Here is a 9,908-nt window from a genome sequence, read left to right as displayed (position 1 = left end):
TCTAACTCTTGTTTTGAAACGATGCCAAGAAACTAATTTGGTTTTGAACTGGGAGAAGTGCCATTTCATGGTACCTGAGGGGATTGTTCTTGGTCATAAAGTTTCAAGAAGAGGAATAGAGGTTGACAAGGCAAAAGTAGAAATAATAGAAAAACTCCCTCCACCAACTAATGTGAAATCTGTTAGAAGTTTCTTGGGGCATGCAGGATTTTATAGAAGGTTTATCAAAGATTTTTCTAAAATAGCCAAACCTTTGAGTAACCTTTTAATGATTGATCAACCTTTTGTTTTTGATAAAAATTGCCAGCATGCTTTTGAAACTTTAAAACATAAACTCACAACAGCACCAATTATCACACCACCGGATTGGAACTTACCATTTGAACTCATGTGTGATGCAAGTGAAATTGCAATTGGTGCTGTACTTGGACAGAAGAAGGGAAACTTGCATCATGTTATATATTATGCAAGCAAAGTATTGAATGAAGCTCAAAAAAATTACACCACAACAGAGAAGGAATTGTTAGCTGTAGTCTATGCATTTGATAAGTTTAGATCATACTTGATAGGATCTAAAATTGTGGTTTATACTGATCATGCTGCTCTCAAGTATTTGATGTCAAAGCAGGATGCTAAACCAAGACTTATCAGATGGATTCTACTCTTACAAGAATTTGACATTGAGGTAAGGGACAGGAAAGGCACTGAAAATCTAGTTGCTGATCATTTGTCAAGGCTGCCACCAGAAACAATTCAACAGGCTTCATTACCTGTGAATGAAAGCTTCCCAGATGAACATCTCATGCAAATCCAACAAACACCATGGTTCGCTGATATAGCAAACTACAAAGTAGGGAGAAAGATACCGCAAGAATTCACTAAGCAACAAGTGAGGAAATTAATCAATGAAGCAAAGAAGTTCTTGTGGGATGAACCCTATCTATTCAGAAGGTGTTCTGATGGAATAATCAGGAGGTGTATTCCTGAGAGTGAAATAAGAGACATATTATGGCTTTGTCATGGCTCAGCTTATGGTGGACACTTTGGTCCAGAAAGAACAGCAGCAAAGATACTACAAAGTGGGTTCTATTGGCCAACCATCTTCAAAGATACCAGGGAGTTTGTCCACCAATGTAATGAATGCCAAAGAGCAGGAGGACTAACAAGAAGGAACGAGATGCCACAGAACTTCATTTTGGAAGTAGAATTATTTGATCTATGGGGCATTGATTTCATGGGACCCTTTCCTCCTTCTTATTCATTTAGATATATCTTGGTAGCAGTGGAATATGTTTCAAAATGGGTGGAAGCCATAGCCACAACTACCTGTGATGCACAAATTGTCCTTCAATTCCTAAAGAGGCACATCTTTACTAGATATGGAGTGCCCAAGGGTCTCATCAGTGATGGTGGTGGCCATTTTTGTAATAGACAAATGGAGAAACTTCTCCACAAATATGGAGTTATTCATAAGGTAGCCACACCATATCATCCCCAAACTAATGGGCAAGGAGAATTAGCAAACAGGGAACTAAAGAAGATCCTAGAGAAAACAGTTGGTAGCACAAGAAAGGATTGGGCTAGAAAGTTGGAAGATGCACTTTGGGCATACCGAACAGCTTTCAAAACTCCTATTGGGAAGTCCCCATTTCAACTGTTATATGGCAAATCTTGTCATCTCCCTGTAGAGCTTGAGCACAAAGCCTTTTGGGCCACTAAACTTCTAAATTTGGATTCTGAAGCAGCAGGAGAGAAAAGATTGTTGCAGCTGAATGAGCTAGATGAGTTTAGACTAGAAGCTTATGAAAATACCAAGATATACAAGGAGAAAGCTAAGAGATGGAATGACAGGAAGATCTTGAAGAAAGAATTCAAACCTGGACAACAAGTACTCCTGTATAACTCACGGCTCAAGATATTCCCTGGCAAGCTTAAGTCTAAATGGACTGGTCCATATTTGGTGACTAAGGTTTTTCCTTATGGGAGCATCGAATTGCTAGATGAAGCAACAAAGAATCAGTTTACAGCAAATGGTCATAGAGCAAAATTGTACCTAGGGGGACAATGGAACAAAGAAAAGGAGGTCCAGAACCTAAACCCTCCATGATAAGCAAAAATGAAGATGTCAAGCTAATGACAATAAAAGAGCGCTTGTTGGGAGGCAACCCAACCTGAGGTAGTTTCTTTTCATAGCTTTTTCAATAAAAATGCTGAATAATTGGTATGCATTGCAAGGAGCTAAGTTTGGTGTTGCACACCAAAACAATTTGAGGGAGAATGAAAATTTCTAAGTTTGGTGTTCCACCAAAAATATCATTTAATACATTCTCACCTCTTGCATGATTCTAGCTCCAAGCAATCAAACACATTATTCAACTGTTGAATTATTTTCTAGCTTTTATCTCATTAACCTTTAGCAAGGATACATGGTTTCAATTATGGTTAACTTGTTACATCTGAGGTAGTGGCAAACAATTAAGTTTGGTGTCCCTACACCAAAATCAATCCAAGAACCACACTCAGTTTATACAAACTAACCATATAATTAAGGGCTTGAGAAGCAAGCAACTTTGAGGATTATGCAGGACATGAGTCAACAATTGAAGACACTATGCATTTTAACTCAAAGAGAACACAACAGAAGGAAGAATCAAAGGGCTGCAACTTCAAAGGTTGTATCTGAACTTAATCCTTGCTGCTGTGTATTGTTTCGAACATGGGAACTGTTCCGAGGGTTACCTGAAACGTGTAGCTCGGTCGTCTTGGAGAGGCCCGAGGTGGGGGTCAGGGACCCGAGCTTTATATGTGGAGTGGTTGGTGGTTGTACCTGCAATGACACTCCGATGCTTAAGTTAGCATGGGTTCAAGCAGATATGTGTAGAATGTGGAATGTGTGTCATACCTGGGTGCTCCAGTGTATTTATAGTAGTTGGCCGTGATCTTCCCTGGATAAGATATTCTTATCTTATCTTATCTTTTGGGAGTTTTATCTCTATCTTTGTGGAACCGCCTTTCCTAGGCCTTTTCGGCCCTTAGGTTTTGGGCTGCGTTCCTTTTGATGGGCCTTCTTAGCTTTATTGTCCGAGGTCCGACCTCAGGCGTGGGCCTTGGGACGAGGTCGGACCTTTCATGGATTTTGCCGAGTTGGAGGAGCCCGGTCAGGGTATGAACAGGAACCATTGTTTGTCTTGCTAAAGTGTTTATATAGCTGCAAGTGAAATTGTTTGCTAAAAATGCTAAATCTGCATAATGCTTGTATCCATCACTTAGCTTGAAAATTGTTTTGTTTCCCATATGCTTAAATAAAAGAGTTTGGTTTGAATTGAAAAGTGAAATATCCAATGTTGCATAAGTATGAATGGAAGTTGGTGGTGGTATATGTGTTTGATTAAATGCATAACTCATGAAATAATTGTTGCATAATATCATTCTCATTCAAGTGTGAGTTAGCTTGCTGTTATAAAAACTCTTATCAATAATGAAAAAGCCCTTGGTAGCAAAAACAGAAAGAAAATGAAGAAAGAAAAAGCCAAAATGGCAAGAAAAACAAAGAATAAAGGTTGGACACCAATAGCTTGAACCTTAGGACATATGCCTGTGGTGTTCTTGTACTAAGATCTGCTTGGATGAGTAAATTCTAAGGGGTATTTTAAAACCCGGTCACTTAGATCAACTGATTTGGGATGGCCAATTGAAAATCCACAATAAAGAGCAACTTAGATACAGAACATTTAGTTATCCAAAGAGATGCTGGGCATCAATGATCCTAGGAAGAATTAATGAGCCAAGTGTCTGTGGTGGAAAGATGTTGAGCAAAAAGAAAAGAAACAAATAAAGCCAAAGGCTATGCTGCAGCATTTGACACCCAACCTCTAAAAGAATAATAAGCTTGTTAAAGCATTATAAACCAAGAAAAGTTAGCAAGGGAGGAATCAAAAAGTGAGTCTTATAACAGCAAGTTTAGCAAACCTTTGATGCAAAATGTATATCATGTAACAAGAACAATAACTTGAGTTGTCATTGTCTACATAAATGCCCCATAGATCAAGTTCTGCTATCTGCATAATAAGGATAAATATCCTTTTCTTATTCATTTCATTTACTCTTAGTTTTGAGGCTTGCTTGGGGACAAGCAAGATTTCAGTTTGGTGTTGTGATGACAAGTCATCATATACCCATTTTTCAAGCTAATTTCACTTGTTTTGTTAGCATTTATGCACTTTCTTGCATCCTAAGTAAGTGATTTGGAGTGAAAATGCATAACTTTTCTAAATCAAGCAAGCACCATGAAATTTATGTTAAATCATGAGGTTTAAGCTAATTTTAATTGAATTTTAATTGATTTATAAGCCTCTTGAATTTAGTGATACTTTGAGTGGTTGTTTTGGTTTATTATAGGTGAAGAAAAGAAAAGAAAAGGAAAAGCGTGGCCTAAGAAGCGTAGCCTAAGGAAAGGAAAGTGTAGCCAAGGAGAGACGAAGCGTGCCGCATGCAAGAGGGAGGCAAACATTGCCCTCCACAAGGGCACACTGCCCTCTAGGAGGGCAACATAAGAGAACCAAGAAGAGAAGGCAAGTCTGCCCTGCCCACTACAAGGGCAGAGCACAAAATGTGCCTTGGGACCAAGAGGAAGAGAACCTTGCCCTGCCCTTGTAGAGGGCAGAATCGGGCTCTCCAAGGAATAAATTCAAGGGAAAAATGTCACCCATGAATGTTACAAGGTTCGAACAAGGAACCATGAGGAAGCTAGGACTTAAGGATGAGTGCCGTGCCAAGAAACCAAGGAAATTATTGTAGCGTGTGCTTCCTCCGTGTTTCGAACACGGGACAAGCAATGTGGGAACTCTGCCCTGCCCTTGGCGCGGGCAGGGCAGCATTTTGTGTGTGGCGTACCAAGAAGCAAATCTGGCGCACCAAGCTCGTCCCTGGCAGCACCAGCGCGCACACTCCTCGATCTGGCAGCACCACAATTTTCTACCCTGCCCTTGGCACGGGCAGGGCAGCGTTTTGCGTTCCTGGCGCACCACGCACGAATCTGGCGCACCAATCTTTGACCCTGGCTGCACCAACGCGCACACTCCTCGATCTGGCAGCACCACAATTTTCTGCCCTGCCCTTGGCGCGGGCAGGGCAGCGTTTTGCGTTCCTGGCAGCACCAAGCCGCACCAACACGCACCCAAGCCGCACCAAACTTCCGCACCATGCACCAATTTTCTGCCCTGCCCTCCACAAGGGCAGGGCAGCCTCCTGGGAGTGATTTTTAATGGGCCCAAAAATTCAAATTAAAACCCCATTTTAATTCATTTCTTCACCAAATCAAAAGCCCATCCAAATCCCAAAATCAAAGGATAGAAAGTGTATAAATAGAAGCTAGTTTGATGTAATTAGGATCTTTAAACCTTTTGATCTTTCTTTTGAATTTTTACCTTTTGACTTACTGTTGTCTTAGCCTTTGAATTTGCACTTTCTTTGAGCTTTCTTGAGAGACTTGTCCGAGCACTAAGAGGATCAAGGGAGAATTGACTGATCTCCTTCCTCATTCTTACTTGGGCAATTCTACTCTTCTGTTTCTGAGTTTTGGGTGTGTGAAATTGAGGAAATTCTGTCTCAATTCCCATTCAAACTCTTTTCAATTTGTTTTCTGCATAATTGAATCTGATTTCTGTTCTTCTACTGCTTTCTCTTCAATTTTCTGTCAATTGCTTTGAATACTCAGATCTGGGAAGGAAATTGGGTTTTAGGCTCTGCTACCTAAGCCCTTGAGTCCTGAGATCACAATTTACTTTTGGTTCTTCTGTGAACCCTTGCTGCATCTTATCTTCTTTCTGTTTGAATGCTGTTTGCTTCTGATTCAATTTCTGCTAAATCAATCGCTGCAATTTACTTCTTCTTTGTTTAGATCCTGCAATCCCATTCCTCAATTCCCTTTTACATTCTAGCAATTTATCTTTCTTGCCATTTAAGTTACTGCAGTTTATGTTTCCTGCACTTTAAGTTTCAGTCATTTACTTTCTTGTTCTTTAAGTTTCTACAAATTTACTTTCCTGTTCTTTAATTTACTGCACTTTTCCCTTCCCCCTTTGCATTTATTGTCATTTACTTCTTGTTAAACACAAATCACTCAACCAATACTTGATTCGCTTGACTAAATCACCCACTAAACTAAAATTGCTCAATCCTTCAATCCCTGTGGGATCGACCTCACTCATGTGGGTTATTATTACTTGATGCGACCCGGTACACTTGCCGGTGAGTTTTGTGTTGGATCGTTTTCCACACATCACTTGCTACCAATTAATGATTTGATTCAACGTTTCAAGTATGTTGCCTTTTCTGTTGAGAGAGGTTTAATGTTTGAATCATATCTTTTCTTGTTAGTCAAGTTTTTAATTTTCAAAATCAAATCTTTCTAAAATGTTTTTCAAATCACATCTTCTCAATCACATCTTTTTAAAACCAATCATATTTTCTTAATCACATCTTTTTCAAAATAGTTTTCAATCAAATCTTCTTGATTTCTAATTTCAAAACTTTTTTTTCAAAAAAATCACTTGATATCTTTTCAACTTTCATTTTCGAAAATTAAGTAATGTTTTTCAAAAATATTTTCAAAATTTTTCACTTAATTTTCGAAAATCACTTCCCTTCTTCTCACATCCTTCTATTTATGGACTAACACTATTCCTTAATGCAAAAATTTGAACTCCATCTTCTTTGATAAGTTCGAATTTTCTACTTCTGTCTTCTACCTTTCTCTTCCTCTGACACTTCAAGGAATCTCTATACTGTGACATAGAGGATTCCACATTTTCTTGTTCTCTTCTCTTTCTTATGAGCAGGAGCAAAGACAAAAGCATTCTTGTTGAAGCTGATCCTGAACCTAAAAGGACCTTGAAGAGAAAGCTAAGAGAAGCCAAAGCACAACTCTCTTTAGAGGACCTGACCGAATTCTTCAAAGAAGAAGAACACATGGCAGCCGAAAACAACAATGCCAACAATGCAAGGAAGGTGCTGGGTGACTTTACTGCACCTACTCCCGATTTCTATGGGAGAAGCATCTCTATCCCTGCCATTGGAGCAAACAACTTTGAGCTTAAGCCTCAATTAGTTTCTTTAATGCAACAGAATTGCAAGTTCCATGGACTTCCATTGGAAGATCCTCATCAGTTTTTAGCTGAGTTCTTGCAAATCTGTGACACTGTTAAGACCAATGGGGTTGACCCTGAGGTCTACAGACTTATGCTATTCCCTTTTGCTGTAAGAGACAGAGCTAGAATATGGTTGGACTCTCAACCTAAAGAAAGCCTGGACTCTTGGGAAAAGCTAGTCAATGCCTTCTTGGCAAAGTTCTTTCCACCTCAAAAATTGAGTAAGCTTAGAGTGGAAGTCTAAACCTTCAGACAGAAGGAAGGAGAATCCCTCTACGAAGCTTGGGAAAGATACAAACAATTAATCAGAAAATGTCCCTCTGACATGCTTTCTGAATGGAGCATCATAGGAATTTTCTATGATGATCTCTCTGAACTATCCAAGATGTCTTTGGATAGCTCTGCAGGAGGATCTCTTCATCTGAAGAAGATGCCTACTGAAGCTCAAGAACTGATTGAAATGGTTGCAAATAACCAATTCATGTACACTTCTGAAAGAAATCCTGTGAACAATGGGACTAGTCAGAAGAAAGGAGTTCTTGAGATTGACACTCTGAATGCCATATTGGCTCAGAACAAGATATTGACTCAACAAGTCAATATGATTTCTCAAAGTCTGTCTGGAATGCAAAATGCACCAAGCAGTACTAAGGAAGCTTCATCTGAGGAAGAAGCTTATGATCCTGAGAACCCTTCAGTGGAAGAGGTGAGTTACATGGGAGAACCCTATGGAAACACCTATAATCCTTCATGGAGAAATCATCCAAATTTTTCATGGAAGGATCAACAGAGCCCCAACAAGGTTTCAACAACAATAATGGTGGAAGAAACAGGTTTAGCAATAGCAAGCCTTTTCCATCATCTTCTCAGCAACAGACAGAGAGTTCTAAGCAGAATAACTCTGACTTAGCAACCATGGTCTCTGATCTAATCAAAACCACTCAAAGTTTCATGACTGAAACAAGGTCCTCCATTAGAAACTTGGAGGCACAAGTGGGACAGCTGAGCAAGAAAATTACTGAACTCCCTCCTAATACTCTCCCAGGCAATACAGAAGAAAATCCAAAAGGAGAGTGCAAGGCCATCAACATGGCCGAATTTTGGGAGGAAGAAGAGGCAGTGAACGCCACTGAGGAAGGCCTCACTGGGCGTCCACTGGCCTCCAATGAGTTCCCCAATGAGGAACCATGGGAATCTGAGGCTCAAACTGAGACCATAAAGATTCCATTGGACTTACTTCTGCCATTCATGAGCTCTGATGAGTATTCTTCCTCTGAAGAGGATGAGTATGTCACTGAGGAGCAAGTTGCTAAATACCTTGGAGCAATCATGAAGCTAAATGACAAGTTATTTGGAAATGAGACTTGGGAGGATGAACCCCCTCTCCTCACCAAAGAACTGGATAACTTGTCTAGGCAGAAACTGCCTCAAAAGAGGCAGGACCCTGGGAAGTTTTCAATACCTTGTACCATAGGCACCATGACCTTCAAGAAGGCCTTGTGTGACTTAGGGTCAAGTGTAAACCTCATGCCTCTCTCTGTAATGGAGAAGTTAGGGATCTCTGAGGTGTAAGCTGCAAAAATCTCACTAGAGATGGCAGACAACTCAAGAAAACAAGCCCATGGACTTGTAGAGGATGTTTTGGTTAAAGTTAAAGACCATTACATCCCTACTGATTTCATAGTCCTAGAGACTGGGAAGTGCATGGATGAATCCATCATCCTTGGCAGACCCTTCCTAGCCACAGCAAGGGCTGTGATTGATGTTGATAGAGGAGAGTTGATCATTCAAGTGAATGAACAATCCTTGGTGTTTAAGGCCCAAGGATATCCCTCTGTCATCATGGAGAGGAAGCATGAAGAGCTTCTCTCAAAACAGAGCCAAACAGAGCCCCCACAGTCAAACTCTATGTTTGGTGTTGGGAGGCCACAACCAAACTCTAAGTTTGGTGTTGGGAGGTTCCAACATGGCTCTGAGTATCTGTGAGGCTCCATGAGAGTCCTCTGTCAAGCTACTGACATTAAAGAAGCGCTTGTTGGGAGGCAACCCAATGTTATATTTTATCTATTTTATTTTGTTATTTTCTCTTTTTTTGTAGGTTGATGATCATGAGGAGTCACAAAATCAATGAAAAAAGCAAAAACAGAATGAAAAACAGGAAGAAAAACAGCACACCCTGGAGGACGCACCTACTGGCGTTTAAACGCCAGTGAGGTTAGCTGTTGGGCGTTTAACGCCAGAAAGGGGCACCAGACTGGCGTTAAACGCCAGAAAGGGGCAAGAAGCTGGCGTTAAACGCCAGAAATGGGCACCAGCCCGGCGTTTAACGCCAGAAATGGCTAAAAACGTGATTTTGTCTGCCATTTGGTGCAGGGATGACTTTTCCTTGACACCTCAGGATCTGTGGACCCCACAGGATCCCTACCTACCCTACCACACTCTCTCTCTTCTTCACCCATTCACCAATCACCTCAACACCTCTTCCCCAAAAACCCTTCACCTATCAAATCCCATCTTTCTCTTAACCACTCACATCCATCCTCCATAAAACCCCACCTACCTCACCATTCAAATTCAAACCACTTTCCCACCCAAACCCACCCTCAAATGACCGAACCCTACCCTCCCCACTTTGGCCAAACGCAAAGCCTTTCCCTTTCTCCTCATTTCTTCTTCTTCTCCTCTCTTCTTTCTTCTTTTGCTCGAGGACGAGCAAACATTTTAAGTTTGGTGTGGTAAAAGCATTGCTTTTTATTTTTC

General features: G+C 40.6%; 1 non-coding gene across 1 annotated transcript; it reads right to left on the bottom strand.

The window, feature by feature from the left end:
* Positions 1–7,371: 7,371 nt before the first annotated feature.
* LOC112700500 (small nucleolar RNA R71) lies at positions 7,372–7,479 on the bottom strand. The gene has a single exon (XR_003153409.1). It is a non-coding gene; the product is annotated as a small nucleolar RNA R71 (small nucleolar RNA).
* Between the last annotated feature and the right edge of the window lie 2,429 nt (positions 7,480–9,908).

Source organism: Arachis hypogaea, chromosome 6, assembly GCF_003086295.3.
Source record: "Arachis hypogaea cultivar Tifrunner chromosome 6, arahy.Tifrunner.gnm2.J5K5, whole genome shotgun sequence".
NCBI lineage: Eukaryota > Viridiplantae > Streptophyta > Magnoliopsida > Fabales > Fabaceae > Arachis > Arachis hypogaea.
Note: the sequence above shows the minus strand (reverse complement) of the source record. Positions and strands in the feature narration are given on the sequence as shown.